The 18,608-nt window shown below is 39.0% G+C and overlaps 1 pseudogene; it reads right to left on the reverse strand.

Annotated features, from left to right (window-relative positions):
- Nucleotides 1-3,159: 3,159 nt before the first annotated feature.
- Nucleotides 3,160-17,902, reverse strand: LOC109699809 (uncharacterized; annotated as a pseudogene).
- Between the last annotated feature and the right edge of the window lie 706 nt (nt 17,903-18,608).

Consider the following 18,608-nt stretch of genomic DNA (forward strand, 5'->3'; position numbering starts at 1 on the left):
ATGGGGTGATTGCCAATCATGTAACTGCAAAAAACCTAACCAAAGTGGTAGAGGACACCTCAGACCAGGTAGGCCTTGCCATTAAGGACATGCAAAGGTCCTTGTTGTCCCTTGCCTATATGGTAATGGACCACCGCCTGGCCCTAGATTTTCTTTTGGCCAAGCAAGGCGGGGAGTGTGTGTGGGGGGGTATGTGCAATTGCCAATACCTCCTGTTGCACATATGTAAACACTTCATGCATTGTAGACGAACGTGCAGATTACATTCTCAAACAGGCTAAATGGCTCCGGGAGCAATCTCTTGAAACTCAGGTTTCTGCTCAGGTATGGGAACAAATAAAATCCTGGCTCCCCTCCAGGACTTGGTTCCTACCCTTTCTGGGGCCTATAGTTGCCCTTATCCTCTTGCTTGTGTTTGGGCCTTGCATTTTAAACTTACTTGTCAAGTTTGTTTCTTCTTGCCTAGAATCCGTTAAACTACAAATGCCTCTGGTAGAGATGAAAACGACCTACTACCGCGGTCCCCTTGACAACCCCTCTTGTGGTCAGCCCTGACGCTGCGGACCCCTTCATCGCCCCGTCAGCAGGAAGCAGTTACTGAACAGACTTTGTTGTCCCTATCCCTAACAGCAGTTGGGGTAACCATTGAGAGGGGGGAATGAAGGACTGAAGGACAGACCTCAGGAGGTCAAGGAGACACTTCTCCTCCATAGGAAATGCCTGTTTGCATCTGAAAGGCATCTCCTGCCATCAGGCAATGCAAATAGGCTATAAAACCCCACTCCCCACCCTGACCCAGGGGATCACTGGTTTCCGGGTTCCCCTGCATTCCCCAATATGCAGTCTTTCTCTTTTCTTTTCTACAACTGAATTCTCTACAAATAAAATCTTTCCGACCTCTGCTGTTGGAGTCTGCCTGTGCTTTCATTCTCAGAGCAGGCTCAAGAACCCTGAGCACCTGAAATTCCTGCGCGTGTCATCCGTGCATCACCAGGAGGCTTAAAAGAGTATTGAGTTCCAGGCCGGTTTGGGCAAAAAGCAAGAACTTAAACACAGCACAGGGGCTGGAAGTGTGCTCCAGCAGTAGAGCAAGCAGAAAGCCCTGAGTTTATACCCCATTCTTTGGGGAGAGGGAGGGAAGGAGGGGGCAGGGAGGAGAGAGGTGAGGAGTGAGAGGAGAGAGATGGGAGAGAGAGAGATATGAAAATATCTGCCACTGTAAAAAGTCTTAAGACCTAGGAGGGAAAACAGAATGCTGGGAAATCAGAATTAAAACCAAAAATCCTTTCCCCAAAGGGAGTAGAGGAAGTCCTTATGTAACTACAGAGCACCACTACTTGGGCACAAGTAGTTTATACTAGCCCATTTGATAAGACCACTTATGTTACCTAATTAGCTTTATCTAGACCACTTATGTTACCTAATTAGCTTTATCTAGAGGAAGCAGATAAAAATCCAGGTTCAAACAGGCCCCTATAATCCCACAGAAATGCAGGGATACTCTCTCTCCCTTGGTGTTTACATTTCAAAGGTACAGTGGTTCTTATGTCCTTCAGGAAGATAGCCCCTGGACATTAAACTGACAAAAATTCTATTTGGTTTCTAAAAGCACACATTTTGGAGGACAGAAAATACTGGAATTTACAAGTTTCCTAAAGTAAATGTTTTGACCAAAGGGAGAGGAAGAAGGGAGGCAAAACCTCTTCCCTCATTCTCAAGTTTTACTTTCATTTTTGTTCTTACTGTGCACCTATAGAATATCCCTGAAACATAAGCTTAAAATACTGGTCAGAAGAAAATTTCACATAATCATAAAATTACATACCACCTAACTTTCTTTCAAAAGGTGTGAGTTTATAATTCACTTCAGTGTGAAGTAGGCACTTTTGCATTTCCCCTTCCTCATTCCATCTTTTACACAGACAATTTAGGCTCTTTAGCTTAAGTAAATAAGTTTTTCTAATGCCAATTGCCTGGGTGAAATGGCTGTCCCCAGGGACGCCCCAACCAGGTCCCCAGACCCATTCACAACCTCCCCATGCTGAGCCTGGCTCTTCTCACCTGCAAGATGCCTGTGTTCACTTGCTTACACCCTTTTCAATTGATGAGAAACAACTCAGCATTCAATATGAATGGTCCATTAAAACTCTATTCTTTTACTTTCAACTATTTGAGATATCTGAAAATAGGAAGGAGCGTTTTTTTTTGTTTGTTTGTTTTGTTTTGGCCAGGGTCTCCCTCCCTCAGTCGGTAGCCTCCAATTCAACTCTGTAGTCCTCAAACTCAATATCCTCCTGTCTTATTCACCTGCCACGAGCTGAGATTATAAGCATGTACCACCACGCCAGTGTTGATGAGTATGCTCTCAAATTTATATTATGTTGTATTTTACAATTAGAGTCCTTATTTTTTCCCAGTTATAAAAGTATGAATAAACTCCAGCTAAGAATGTAAGCCCTTCCATCTTATTAATCCCTTAAGACAATCATGGTGGCTCAAGAAAAGCATGTAATAAAGGTGTAACATCAGCTTTAAAATTTTTGAGTTGTAATTCACCAATTTAACCTTTTCAAGAAACTCTAGACAATTTTAAAAACTGAACATAGTTGAGACTTCTACAGGTGGCACTGCTCCTTTAATACGCACATTATCTCATTAATTTTATTTTATTTTTAAATTTCCTGTGGAATTGAACAACCAATGTGAGTTAATCTTAAAAGAACACTTTGTTCCTCCTAGTACAAATTTTCCTGTGTAGTTCAATGAAAGAAGTGGTTAAAAATTTTACCACCTTCATTGTTATGTGTAATGCTACTCTCCAGTATGAATTCTTTGTTATAAAGTTCTTGCCACATTTATTACATTTATATTCTTTTATAACTACAAAGGTGTAAATCCTTTTTTATAAAGCTGACTATATTTGCTACATTTGTAAGGCTGCTCTCTGGAAGGATTTGGTGATGTTCCACAAGGTTTGACTTTTGGGTAAGTCTGGCCACATATATTGCATTTGTGTGATTTCCTGTAAAGACTGTATTTGTGATACCTAATGAGGGCTGAGCCAGGGTGCAAAGCTTTGTCACACACATTAGTATTATATGGTTTCTCTTCACAACAGACTGTTGTCATTGAATAAGGCTTCAAAATTTAAGTTTTGTCTCAAACACTGTACTTAACATTTTCCACTATTACAAACTCTCTGATTCCAAGGCTTGAGCTTTGGATGAAAGCATTACCACATATATTTACAATGTTTCTCTTCATTATGTATTTTCTGATGGCTAGTAAGGTTTGCAAGTTGGGTAAAAGCTTTGCCGCACTTAGTACATTGGTAAGGTTTCTCTCCAGCATGGATTCTCTTGTGTTGAGTGAGATTTGAACATTCAGCAAAGGCTTTGTCACATTCAGTACATTTATAAGGTTTCTCTCCAGTATAATTCTCTCATGATGCCAACGGTGTGAATGCTGGTTAAAAGCCTTACCACACAGTGCATTTGAAAGGTTTCTCTCCAGTATGCATTCGCTGATGTCTTCCACCACGTGGATTTTGATTATAGGACTTGCCACAAACATTACATTTATATGGTTTCTCTTCTGTGTATACTCTCTGATGTCTAGTGAGTTTCAAAGGCTGCTTAAAGGCTTTGCCACATTCACCACATTTGTAAGGTCTCTGTCTAGAATGAATTCTGTGATGATTGGTGAGGTTTGAACTTGTGCTAAAAGCTTTCCCACAGGTGTCACACTTGTATGATTTTTCTCTAGTGTGTGCTGGCCCATATTGTGTAGGTAAAAAAAGGTATTTAGAAATCTCCTTGTATTTGTAACAAAGGTTACTTTTGACATCAGGAGGAATTCTTTGAAGTGGTGAAACTGAGGAGCCACTGTTGACAGATGTCGCAACTTGGTTACATATGTAAGTTTTCTCCTCAGTTTGCAATCTCTATTCAGCCAGTTGTGCCTGTAAACTTAGTCCAATTCTGTTTTCAAAACACTTCAAATACTTCTTTCCAGAATAACTTGCATGATTTTTCAGTTTTAATACATTCCTTATAAATGGTTCATCATGTATGACATTCTGGTATGCACTCTCTGTTACAGAAACATTCTGCTTTAGAGGAAAATTAACTGAGGATTCATGGTGCTGTCCATCCTTTCCATGAATGAGACTTCTGTTACAGGTCAAAGGCACTCCTTTGTAATCTTTTATGTCATGTCCCCACTGGCAGTCAACTTCATGAGTATTTTCCCAGATATCCTTGAGGTCAAAGCCTTTGCTGCCATGATTGTCAGTTTTTTCTGTTAATATGAGATGGAATAATTCCTCCTTATTAATGTCGTCATTTGGTGAAAATCCATCACCTGAAGACTCAGCCAAAATACCTGGAAAATATAACAACTACAGGTTTCCCATTTCGTTATGGTTGAAAGATCAATATTTTATGTGGAAACATGTGACAAGGAAAATACTATTCTAATGAATAAGATTCATAACTTTCTCAGCTGTGGTCTTCAACTGTTCAGAAACACAAAGCGAGAAGTCCTTGATAAAGAAAGTAACACAGTATTAAATCATGTAATTCAAATTACTTCAAGAAAAGCACCATTGCAAATATCCTAGCTATATTATGTAAATTCATGTCAAGAAGGGATAATTTTCCACAGTCACAAAGAACAAAGGCATAGCTATATTGGTATATCATGTTTACAGAGAAATGACTAACAATATATAACTTAGTACCTAATTGTTATAAAGAGGCTAAAGCACAGTCCAAACTTACCTAATGAAAAAATGTCAAAAATTAGCAATAATTACAAAAAAAAATAAGAATTTAATAAAATACTATTGTAAGTATGTATTACATTGTAAATCTGAGTACTTGTAAATATGCATGGTAGATATATGAATAATATATATTAAAAGTCATCAGGTATAAATCATAAAAACTCAGCTAAACAATTTTGTAACTTATGAATATCTAGCAAAGAAGTTAGTAAGTAACCACAGTTATACAAAATTATTGTCTACAGAATTCTAAAAACTTCTTGGTGAAGAACTAACAAACTTACTCTGCAGAAGTAGGTGGCAACAGGAAAAGTAAGATATAGGTTAGAATCTCTGAATTGTGAAATAGCAGGTTCAGGTAAATAAACATTATTATAAAGATTAAGAATTAGGGAAGGCAATCTGAAACCATAACTCCATGCCTGCAGTTGTAGGACAGCTTGAGTAAGGCAAAACCCTAACTATGAAGTGTCATTTAGTTATTTGGCTCTATGGCCAAAAATTATATGTAATACAGACTGTGTACTTTGAAATTTTATTACCTAGGGTGAGAGAAAACATTGAAGTGAAAAAAATTACCAAAAGAGAACATGTAAGATGTAATGTAGGTAAAGGCAAATCTCCTAACGAAAGAAAGGTGACATATTAGCTAATGGTATCTTTTTCAGTTCTTATTAGATGCTGTACAATATTCTATGCCCTATAAACTATAAACACATTCACTTATTTGAATGTTCTTGAGGTAACTTGTCACGGTCTTTCAGATGAAAACAAAACTTGTCCAAGAAGTTTACATAGGCATCCCTAATGCATACAGGCAGCACACTGAGAGCCAGGACTTGAACCTGGGTATGCCATGTTCATAACCACTAGGCACTACTGCCCACTCAGGCAGTATAGGTCATGACAGGTCACAGCAAATGTCAGGAGCTCAAGAAATGTTTCAAGCAAGATGCAGGATCTCAGCAGTGTCAGAGTGATGGTGCTGCTGCTCCCAGGTAACAGCATGTAGTTAGCATGTCCTACACACTGATACACAGTGACTCAATTATGTTGCAGCCCTCAGCATGCTGTCCTGTATGAATGTTTGCCTTACACAGTGAGTGCAGAGAAGGGAAGGACAGATCTTATGGAAATGGGGTTTCAGAGGAGTTCAAAATTAATATGATAGGCACTACCAGTTTCATCTATTTAGAGCAACAGAAATCTGAAGAAAGGCAGAAGTGGGATTAGAAGAGTGAAGATGAAGGGCAAGGAGTAGAAGAGCAAAGCTTGAGCTTGCAAATCTATGGGGCTATGTGCTAAGGCAGCCAAAATCCTGAACTCGGGGGAGAAAAAAAGAGGCACAGACTTCATGTGGATACAATGAAACCCTACCCAGGGTTTCATGAGTACAGGTGAGGGAGACCATGAGTACAGGTGCTTGTGGGGAGAGGCTGCATGGTAGAAACAAAATTAGCTGATGGTTCTACCTAGGTATAAGCCCTTTAGGGTATATGATTACATTTAGTAAAAAATAACCCATGAACTAAATTATGCATTTTCAAAATAGAATTTTACCAATATTGGTGTATCATTTTTTAGTAAAAATTTTGTTTTTTAGATAAAAGTAACACTGTCCTTTTAAAATTATTTTAAATCTTCTCCTTGATTCTTTTTTTTTTCAGTGGGACTGGGATTTGAATTCAGGGCTTTCTGCTTGAAAGCAGGCACTCTACTGCTTGAGCCACACTTCCAGTGCACTTTGCTCTTATTTTTTTTTTTTTGGAGATGGTGTCCCATGAACTATTTGCCTGTCTGGCCTCAAATTGTGATCCTCCTAATCTCAGCCTTCCAAGTAGCTAGGGTGACAGGCATGAGCCACTGATATCTGGCTCTCCTTGAATCTTTTAATATCAAAATCCCAACATATGAGAGAAGGAAATGAGGAATGCTCTCATTATATGTATTAGTAATTATATGAATTATTATTATTAAGCAATGAACTTTAATGTATACTTACCTAAAAGTTATGAATTCTTATTTCAAAAGGACCAGCAGAAAAAAGGGCCATTCAGAGCTGTTATTAAATGGCTCGGAGCACTGAATGGCATGTACGAAGGCTTGCTCATACAGTCAAGTGTAGAAACAATTTTTTTGCAGTGCCAAGGAACCCATAGAAAGTGTTTCCAGGATACATTCCCAGATTTTTCTGCAAAGAACATTTTGGAGGGGTCTTGAAAACTGTTTTACAAATTGGTCAAATGACTGCTCCCTGAATACTTAGGAATGATTTTAAATATGTAGACATCTAGCTTTCTCCTGAGAACTTCTGAACCAAAAGAATAGGGGTAAAACACAGTACGAGATATATTTTGAAAGTTTTTCATAAGGTTTTGTAACTACCCATGTTCTGGAATTGTGAAGAGTCAGGCTTGAAATATGCAGAATTTCTGAAAAAAGAGTAAGTTTAAATTCTATATGCCAAATTATAAAGCCTTTCCATTCTGAATCAAATTAATTTCAATCTTTCCATGAACAGGGTTTGGAAGTGGCCTCTAGTTCCACCTACTCTGGAGAATGAGGCCACCTTGAACCTAGGAGTTTGGGGTCAGCCAAGACAATACTCTTTGAAAAAATAAAAATAAGTAAAACCAGGCAGGCATGGTGGCTTGTGCCTGTAGCCCTAGCTAGTAGAGCAGCACAGATCGGGAGGACTGGGGTTTGAAGTCAGCCTAGGCTTAACTAATAAAAGCTGGACATGGTAGTGTGCACATGTTATCCCAGCTACCTGGGAAGCATAAATAGGAGGATTGTGGTCCAGGTATAAATACAAATACTAAAAGCTAGCGGCGTGACTCAAGTCATAGGGTACTTTTCTGACAAGCCGAAGACCCTGAGTTTAAACCTCAATACCAACAAAACCAACTGATTCAACAAACAGACAAACAAACAAGACAAGCAAGCAAGTGAACTTAAAACAAAACCAAAAAACCCAGGCACGGTGGTGCACTCCTATAATTCCAGCACTGAGGCAGGAATATCATAAGGAACTTGAGGTTAGCCTGGGCTACACAGTGAGACACTGTCTCAAAGGAAGAAAAAACATGGATTGGAAATTCACACATGCCAAATCCAGGGCTCCCAAGAGATTCCCAAGGGAAAATACAAAGGCAGCTCCCAATTTCTGGAGGGAAGTTCTCCTCACCCAGGGAGACCAAGTTCCTGTCGTTCTCCAACATCCCATCTCTGTACAAATTCTGCTGAGCTTGGTGCAGGCATTTCCACTCCTCTTGAGATAATTCTATGGCCTCATCCTTGAATGTAAACAATCCCTGAAATAAGGATAATATTTACCAAGTGTGTGTGAAAGATTTTTCATTTCACACAAAATGAAACGGAATTAATTTGTCTGGATTGAGTATGCTGACTGGCTCATGTGATTAATCTGAGCACTTACATATTTCTGATTTTATTTTTTTAAACAATGAGGTAACATTCATTTTAAAATGTACAATTCAAAGGCTATGGATGAAGCTCAGTGGGAGACCACTTGCCTGCCATGCATGAGGCCCTGGGATCCAGCCCTAGTACCACGAAAACAAAGTAACACAGCACACAATTTCATGGCATTCAGCACATTCACAGTGCTGCTCAAACGTTACCCCTGTCCACTTCAGGAACATTTTTATCAGCTCCAAAGGAAACTCTAGCCATTCAGCAGCCACTCCCTATTCCCCCTTCCTCATAGGAAGGAGGACAAATACTGATTTGCCTTTGGGCTCTATGGATTTATCTCTTCTGGACATTTCATATAAAAAGAATTGTACAAAATATATGACCTTTTGTTTCTGGCTTTCACTTAGAATGTTGGAGATTCATTAATGATACACTATCAGTACTATATATTTTTTATGGCCAAGTAACATTCCATTGCATGGCAATACTAAATTCTACTTATTGTTTACCCATTGATGACAATTTGGATTGTTCCCTGGTTGTGTGGCTACTGTATACAGTGCTATGGACATTTGTGCACAGTATTTGTTTGAATAACAGTAGGGTATAGATCTACTCAGAAGAATTGCTGTGTCATCTGGTTTAACTTTTTGAGCATCTGCCAAACTGTTTTCCAGAGTGGCTACTTCACTTTACCCATGATGCATCAGGATTCTAATTTCTGTGTCTTTGCCAAAATTTTTTCTTTTTTGTTTTAATATAGCCATCCTACCTAATGGATGTGAAGTGATACCTCATTGTGGTTTTGATTTTGCATTTTCTTCATGACTGATTTTGATAAATAACTTCTCACATGCTTGTTGGATAGTTGTATATGTTCCATGGAAAACGGTCTGTTTAAGTTTTCTGAACATTTTAAATTAGGCTATTGATATCCAAGTTGTTGTGTTGTAGGTTTTCTCCATATATTGGATACTAGGCTGTATCAGATGTGTGCTTGGCAAATATTTTCTCCTATCTGGTAATCTGTGGTTTCACTTTTGTGACTGTGTCCTACAACACACAGAAGTTTGTAATCTTATGAAGACCCACTGAGGAAATTCCCATCCTCATCCTTTCAGTATTTTTATTATGAAAGAGAATTGGGGTTTGCTAAATATCTTTTCTGGTAGAGGACCTACCTAGCAAGCACAAGACCCCGAGTTTGAACCCTAGTACAATATAGGTAGGTAGGTAGGTAGACTGGTAGGAAGGAAGGGAGGGGGGAAGGGAGAGAAGGAAGAAAGAAGGGAGGAAGGAAGGAAGGAAAGTGAGCATGTGGTTTAGAGTATGTTGTGATGTTAGCAAAGTGACAGATGAAAGACTGACAGGGCCCAGTACCACCATCCCACAGAAGCACTGCTTTAATGACTATAGCAAAAATATCTGCACAAGAGTTTGGAATCTAAGCAAGAGGTTATATAGGTTATGTAGCTCTGTTGGAGCACACCCAGAATCCTGAAGAAACTGGCATGAACAGATTTCCTCGATGTAGTAAGAAAAAAGAAGAGTGAAGGAGGCCCTCAACAGGCAGTCATGGCTTCCAGTATAGGCCTGATAGCCTGCCTCTGGCCTCGGTTACCAGGCCTCCTATCCAGTGAACCTGGTGACTGTTATCCTGTGACCCTGGCAGCAGTCCTGATATCCCATGTATCCACAGCAGCTCCTTAAACTTATGGACCCCAGCAGCTGACCTAGCTATCTGTGGACCCCAAGAACAAAATAACTAGAAAACAATTAATAAAATGGCCAAAGTCAGTCCTTTTCCATAATTACTGTAAATGTAAATAGAATAAACTTGCCAGAGTATTAATAGTGTTTGAAGGGACTAAAAACAAGACCTGTCTATAAAAGATTTGTTTTTGATGGACACTGCTAAGGTTTGAATGTGCTCCCTCCCCCACACTCCCATCAAATTCATGTGTTAAACATTTAATTCCCAATGCGACAGTGGTGGCAGGTGGGAACTAATGGAAGATGTTCAGGTCATGAGAGCTCCATCCTCATGGATCGATTAAAGTCTTTAGGAAAAGATGTTGATGCTATAAGTTTGATCTCTTATCCTTCCACTATGTGACAATGCAGCAAGAAGGTCCTCACCAGAAGCCAGTACTTTCATCTTGAACTTTCAGCCTCCAGAACTGTGAGGAGTGAGTAAATAAAACTTGTTTTTTATAAATTACTCAGCCTTAGACATCCAAACTAAAATGGATATATACTGGATAAAAGTGAAGGGATATGGAAAAATATATTCCGTGCTTATGGTAATAAAATGAGAGCAGTTCGCCTAGACTTCAAATCTAAAACTTCCAGGGTTGATTCAAAAGGAGGAAGATATAACAATTAAAAATATATATGCATCCTGCATTAGAGTACCTAAAAATATAAAACAAATATTGATATATATGAAGGGATACATAGAGAAAAAATATATATGTATATATACATTCTATATAATAGCAGCAGACTCAAAAACTCACTTTCAACAATAAATATATCATCCAGACAGGAAAAACAGCCAAGCTATACAGCACTGTGTTATTGTTTAGATGGGGTTTGTCCCCCATAGGTTCATGTGCTAGAGATTTGGTTCTCAATGTGACAGTGTTAAGTAGTGAGACCTTTAGATGGGCCCTAGTGGAAGATGGTTAGGTCTCTGGAGGCACTACTCTTGGAAGTTCTTGTGGTTAGTTCCCAAGAGGGGGTTTTATGAAAAAAGCAAGACTAGCCCTTTCCTTGTCTCTGGTTTTCTATCTTGCCATTCAACTCCTTCTATGTGCAGCCAGTCCTTTTCTGTTTCTTCAAAGCAGTGAGGTCTTTACTAGAGGCTACCCTAATAAGGCCACCCAATCTTGGACTTTCAAGATTTAAAAATCAGCAAAGTAAACCTCTTTCTTTATATATTACCCAATCTCAGGTATTTTGTTATAACAACAGAAAACAGACTAATAGAAACACCACATATAAATACAAAACATTACATCCCACAGAAGCAGAATACATTCTTCTCAAGTGCAGACACAACATTATGCAGGACAGATCATGAACTGGGCCCCAAAGTAATTTTGAACAAATTGAAGAAGACTGAATTATTCCAAGTATCTTTTCCTACCACAATGGAATGAAACTAGAAATCAATAAGGACAACAAAAGAAGAAAACTCACAAATACGTAGAAATTTATGAACAGCTACTGGATCTAATATGAAATTGAAAGAGAAATCAGAAGATACCTCCAGATGAAGAAAAATAAAACACAACATACCAAAACTTATGGGGTGCAGTGAAAGCAGTACAACAGATGGTCAAAGCAGATGGCAAGACTCTGTTTAGTATTTCATGCAGGATAAACCCAGTAGTGCAAACCTCTCAGCTCTTGTTTATCTAGGAGTCTCTTAATTTCACCATCGATTTTGAAAGATAGTTTGCCTGACACTGAATTTCTGGTGTTTTTTTTTTTTCTCTGTCAAAGTTTAGATATGTCATCTCACTTAATTTTTCATCTCCGTAGTTTCTGATGAGAAACTGGCTGGTAATATTAAGAATCCGTGTACATGGAAATCATTTTTGTTTTGGTATTTTCATGCTTCTCTTGTCTTTTGATACTATGAGCCTTGTTGTGAATCTCTATGAGTTCATAATTGAAGCCCTTAAACTTCTTGGGATACAGAGATTCATGGTTTTAAATTTACAGGTTTCAGCTCTCATTTCTTCAAATACTGTTTCTGCTTTCCTTCTGAGATTCCTGTTATGAGTACATTCATATGCCTGATGGGTCTCAAAGCCTTCTTATTCCCTTTCTATGTTCCTTCCCTTTTTTTCCTATCTTCTGTTCAGACTAGAGAATTTCCACTGATCTAAGTTTGCTTATTCTTTATTCTGTCAATCTGTTGTTGTTATAATGAATTTTTCATTTCAGAAATTCATATTCCTTCCTTTTTAAAATAATTTTTTATTGATAGCCTTTATTTGTTGAAGCAGTGTTGTCCTATTTTCCTTTAGCTGTCTGAGCATGTTTAAGGCATAGATTTAAAGTCTTTTCTACTAAGTTCAAAGTCTGTGCTTACTCAGAAACACCATCATTAAAGCAGTAACCATGCTGCAAGTTGCTTACTGTGTAGAAAATTTCAGACCTCTGTAGTGTAGTCAGCCTGCTCACAGGTAGGCAATGTAATTCTTCATTAACACCAAAAAAGTATGAAAGGCACATGTGCCTTCACTAAGATAAAGCTCCAATGAGGATCTAGAAACTTATCTCTATTTTTATTAATATGAAAAAAATCCAAGACACATGGTACATAAATATTAAAATTTAAATATTACAGCAATATTACTTACTAAAGAATTATATTCTAAAATCACATTGTGATACAAGACAAGCATCCCTAACATGAAAATTTGACATTCTCCAAAAAGAGTTGACATAATGCCACAATTGGAAAGTTCCACACCTGACCTCAGGGGATGGGGCACAGCCAAAATGCAGGTACACTAAAAATACTGCACAACATTATGCAGTATGTTTCATATATGAAACATGAGTCACTTTTGTGTTTAGATTTGGATCCCATTCTCAAAAATGGGAATGAACCTCTCATTATGCACTTGCCAGTATTTCAAAATCCCAAAAAAAAAAGGCCAAAATCCCAAACACTTCTGGTCTCAAGATTTCAGATAAGGAATACTTATACTTTTTATAAGACCTGCACTGAAGAGAACAGAAGTCCCTGATGGAGGCAGTGAGGGATAGTGGACACTGTGATGGGAGGAGGATGTTTCACTTCTTAGTCCTGTAAGCTGCACTGCTGTGTGGAGTTTTACCAAATCACACCAACACAACAGAAACATCTCTAATGTTTAATACAGAAATGTAATGTTTAACAACAAGAAGCATAATTAAATTTGGCTCCACTTCTTGGATGACAGATTTGCTCCTGTATCTTGGTTCAATTATGACCACTTTCATCTAAATACTGCAGCTTCTAAATCAACAGGGTCTTTGCAAGATGGATGTGCTTGGAATAATTTAAAGAACCTCTAACAATCAGGTTACAAAATCAGGTTGATTCCATTATTTTTAAAACCAATCATGAAAATAAACCACCTTCTAATCCTAAGGTCTATTTCTCAACTTTCCATTATAAATTATAAATGATTTGGAACAGAAAATACACCAATTCAATTGTTTAGCTTTAAATGCATTATACAATCAAGCAAAGCAAATTTCCCTCATCAGTCATTATTTCTAATTTTTCAGGGATTTGTGCCCATTAATTAAACCAGTTTCATATGAAGTTTCTTTGTTTTTTTTTGAGATAGAGTCTTGTTATGTAGACCAGGCCAGCCTCGAACTTGTGATCCTCCTGGCTTAGTCTCCTAAGTGCTAAGATTACAGCTGTACACTATCACACTCAGCTACATATATACTTTCTTTCCGTCTTTTTACAATACTGGGGGTTGAACTCAGGGCCTTAAGCGCTCTTCCTCTTGAGCTATGCCCATTGGCCCTTGCACTTTCTTTAATACTGGTTTATAGAGAGCTGCAAGGGCATCCAGATGGAGTCTCCAAACAATCCTTACCATCAATCTCACTGACACCTTAGAGACCACTACTCATTTCCAATCTATTCCTGGGTATAAAACCCTCTCCAGGGTCATCATCTGAATGAAGGCTCTTCCCAGTCCCATGTCATTAAGCTACAGTAAGATGGATTCTGTGTGGAGATGAGAGAGGACTGAGAGATGTCCCGGATGTGAATATATGTATTAATCAAGATACTTCAGTCAGAAAAGATTAGCAAGTCCAAAACTTGGCATTTTATGGAGAAGACAGATCAATTAACCAAGAATATGACTTCTACCTGGGAGAGAGCCATTCCTTCTTCTTTCTTTCTTCTTCTGGGTTTGTTTGTCCAGCAAGATCATCCTGTGTGTCAAACAGTTGCTGGTTAATGTTTTGAATCATCATACCCTCTTTCCTCTGCCACAGGCACACGCAGGGTGAACTATGATAAAGGGAAAAGATGGTCTTGTGCTGCTTGTGGCAATAGCAGGGATTTAGAGTCAATAAAATAAAACTCTTATATATAAGACTAGTCCATCAGTTTTCTACAAATTGCTCCAAAACTCCACCTCTTCCACTGAAACACATCCAGCATCCACTGTACTATTCTTTGTCTACTTGGCACTCAGTCAAAGGAACTGCTTCATCCAAGTTCATGGCCTCCACCTGGGTAGTCAGCATCCAATGACTCATCAACTCTAGATACAAAGCCTGCCTCTTCACTCAGTTCGTACCAACTCTGAGGAGCAATTCTAGCTCTAGAACTCCCTGCTGTAACCATACTGAGTTCAGATGTTTATCTGGAGGACAAGGGGGAACCATGAAAAGGTTTAGTGCCAGGAGATGACACCATCAAAATTTAAACTTACCCATGATGTAGAGACAGAGAAAGAGAACCTGGAGATGCTTAGAGGCATCTTTCTTGTCTCTTAGCTATAGCCCTGCCTCTTTCCTAATGTTTTCCATCATTTCTGGAGAAATGAGAGATTTTTAATATTCTAATTGTAATTGAACAATGTCTCTCAAAAAAATTGTCACACACTAACAAGCCTGATTTTGAAAATCATTTCAAGGATCCCATTTCATCACACTCAAGAATTCCTGGTCTACTCCATGTTTCAGGTGAATACATTAAGCTCAGAGAAGGAGATCCAGAGGTCAGAGTATTCAGTTAAAACTGAATTCTGGAAAGGTAGCTCGGATAGTGCAGTGGGAAAGGTTTCTCTTTATTCCAGATTACTTTCATTTCCTAAATAATAGCAGCTTCTATTTTATGGGCTTAATCAATCTCAACCAGTTAATTTCTTTTCCCAGAAAAACATTTAAAAATATGAAGCCAGCAACAGCTATTTTACCTGGAAAACTCCTAGAAAAATGGATCAACTGGGGAGATTAGCTCTGGGCTATCGCTTTATCATCATGAACAGATGGACTCTGCAGGAAGAAAATTCCACAATATCTACACAGAAAGGAGGTCAAGGGGGACTTCCAGGGAACATCTACTTAGTTGAGGACTTTAGCTCAAACCTGGATAAACACCACACAGGTGAAGATAGACACTGAATATTAAAGTAACAGGTTAAACTAGTGTCCTCCTCCACTTCCCAGGGACTCATACATGCGCTAAGTGCGCTATCACTGAGCTACATATTCAGTCCCTAAACTAGGTTTTGGGTGTTAAGAGATTATCAACATCCTTGCCTCATGCACAGTGGAACACTGTAAAATCAGTTACCAGAGAGCAAAGAATAGTTTCAATATAATAAACAATAGAGATCATTTAAACCTCAAAATCAGAATAACCGTATGAGGGAAAATAATTTGAAAATCTTTTAAAATTCAAATATATACTGGGGATTAAAAATTAAAACATATTTGAGAAAAAAAACAGAATAACATGAGCCACAAAAGGGGTGGATGATGATACAATTACTGTCCATTTAAACGGGCATCATGCGGGGAGGTGGGAAAAGGGAGAACGATGGAGAGGGTAAATCTAACTAAGATATATTTTAATCACATATGAAAATTTCATAATGTATCCCCCTGTACAACTATTATATGCTAATAAAATCATACAAGAAAGAGCACCATGAAGTATGAAAAGAACTTCCCTCATTTTTTTTTCACACTCTTCAGTTCCAAGAGCAAAGAACAGAGAGTGACCTGAAAGTGATTGGGTTAAGCCTCTGATGCTGGCTGAACAGGAGTTGCAAACGGTATTATCTTCTGTTGCAATGCAGCAGCTTAGAGGTGTGGCTCAAGTGGCAGAGTGCCCAAATGGCAAGCACAATGCCCTAAGGTCAAACCCGACTCCCACCAAAAGACAAAAAAAGCAAATGCAGTAGCTTCACACAGTTGGTCTCACAGTTCTCATTCTTTTCTGCATAATGTAAACACATTTAAAAATAATTACAGAGTCACAAATTAGTACTTCACAACTTAAATGTTCTATATCCATCAACAATACTCACCTAGTTTTGGGTCTTGCTCATTCTCTAATCACGGTGTGTGCACTTTTCTCTTTGTAACTATTTCCTCCATTTCTTTCCTCTCTGTTTCTCAGTTACTCCTACAGGGTGTCTGATTCCACACTACAGCAACCTTTGCTACTGCACTTACCTTTAAGTTTCCTTTTATTGGCAGAAATTCTACAAAGGGGTTTCATTGTGATATTTCCATACATGCACATAAGGTTCTTTGGCCAACCCACAACTTGATAGCTCTCTAATGCCACATACTTCTGCCCTTTTCTCTCCAGTTCTATTCCCTTGGTTCTCCTTGGAGGGAGACTAAGTCCTCTAAGTGAGGACTTCCACCCAGGTGTTGGATAGGGGCAGGGCTTTATTATTTTCTTAAATGAAATATTGATTTACTGAAATCAACATTTGGTATATAATTTTAAAATTATAGTTTGAAATTCAATTAATAAACCCTACTTATAACGATGAACAACAATGATTAGAATGTAGATATGCCCTTGTCACCAAGTTGAACTATCACCCCGCTGTCGTTTTATTTTTTGGGTGGGTTTGAACTCAGGGCCTTGTACTTGCTAGGCAGGCGTCTATCATTTGAGCCACATCCCCACTCGTTTTTTTTTTTTTTTTCATTTTGATTAGCATATATTCATTGTACAGAGGTGGATTTGTTGTGACAATTCTGAACAGTCTTACATTGTACCTTGGTTAGAATGAGAGGGAGGGTTTTAATAAAGAAAACAGGCGCAGCCAGCGACCAGTGTTCACGTGGGCCGCAGGCAGAAAGGTCAGCTATGCACTTCTAATCAGAAATGGACCCGCACACAGCAACAGGACGCGAAACGTCTCCCGGCAACGTCTCAGGAGTGGGACTAGCAGGCTCAGGGGTTCTGATCTCTCAAGTCCAGCTGGGGAGCACGAGGACTGCACGCCCACAATAGGCCCGTTCGAGGCAGAAAACCTGACACCAGAGAAACTTCTGAGGCCCCGCGAGATCCGCTTCCGGTTCTGCGGGAAGCTGCGCGTGCGCCTTGACGCGATGCTGGAGCGAAGCTGGCCGGTGAGGGGCGGGGCCAGGAACTCGGTCCACACGCAACAGTGTGAACAATGTCGGGCGTGGGGGCGGGACGTGCAGGCGCGCAGTGTGTCTTCCCTGCTGTGGGTGGATGAACGTTTAAGGGCATATTCCTCTCCAACTGTGGCTGTAGTTCCGTGTTTGGTTGCTTTAGAGCCTCTCTGGGAATCTTAAGTAGATAATTCGAGACGCGTGGGCCAGTTAAATTAATAGCGACCACGTTCTTACAAAGTTGAAAACGTTTTGCGTGGGTGGAGCTGCGTCCTGCGAGTGACCTGGGGTGGAGAGGGGTCGGTGTGAGGTGGTGGTCGCGTCACGCGATGTCTGCGGCTCCGCATAATTAGAACTGATTTCATAAACAAGGGTTGGAGCTGTCTGGGTAGGTGACAGAAACCAGACTGTGAGATGCAAACCTGTGCCTGGTTGTAAGGTACAATTTTATGTTAGGACATAGTTTTCACTTCCATACCCCATTTCACCAGGGGCACAGACGCACCCTGGGCTGCGCTCCAGGGACTTCATGGTGCCAGGCCCTGGGCTGGAGGGCAAGAGGGCTGAGGTACTGTCTTAAAAATTAAAAATTCCTGTTAAGATTGATGTAAATTCATTTTTGCAGTGTAATTTCTTTTTTTACTAGCATACATTAATAATACAAGGGGGTTTTGTTGTGGTAATTCCATAGACGCATACAGTTTGAATGCACACAGTGTGAACAGGATGCCTGCGGTGTGAACAGGTTCACCTCTGTTATATGGAATTTAATTTCTTCTTCCAATCCATTCTTCTTGAGATCAATTAATCTTCAAGTATTTTTGAGACATACTAGATGGTGTCTTCTACTGAAGTCAGTAATGACTATAGTTGTAATTTCAACTTTGATAGTTTTTAATTTACTTACTTGGAACAATATTTTACCTTGAAAACTATTTAATTATGTATTTTAACTTAACTCTGTTTTCTGTTTCTGAATATTTTATCCTAAATGCAGATGATTGTAGCTCAGCTTTTCCTTAATGAAAATTTTGATATTTTTCGGAAACATTTGACAAGGTTATCCATATGAGCAATAAAAGTAAATATTAAAATTTTAAAAAATCAACAGAATTATTTACACGAGGAAGAACTTTTAATTTGAAATATGAGTTAATAGCTTCTTTTTTGTTTCTGAGGAAATAATGAAGGCAATGCTGGGTGGATTCTGACACTGCCACATCACTTCTGTACATGG

Source organism: Castor canadensis, chromosome 16, assembly GCF_047511655.1.
Source record: "Castor canadensis chromosome 16, mCasCan1.hap1v2, whole genome shotgun sequence".
Taxonomy (NCBI): domain Eukaryota; kingdom Metazoa; phylum Chordata; class Mammalia; order Rodentia; family Castoridae; genus Castor; species Castor canadensis.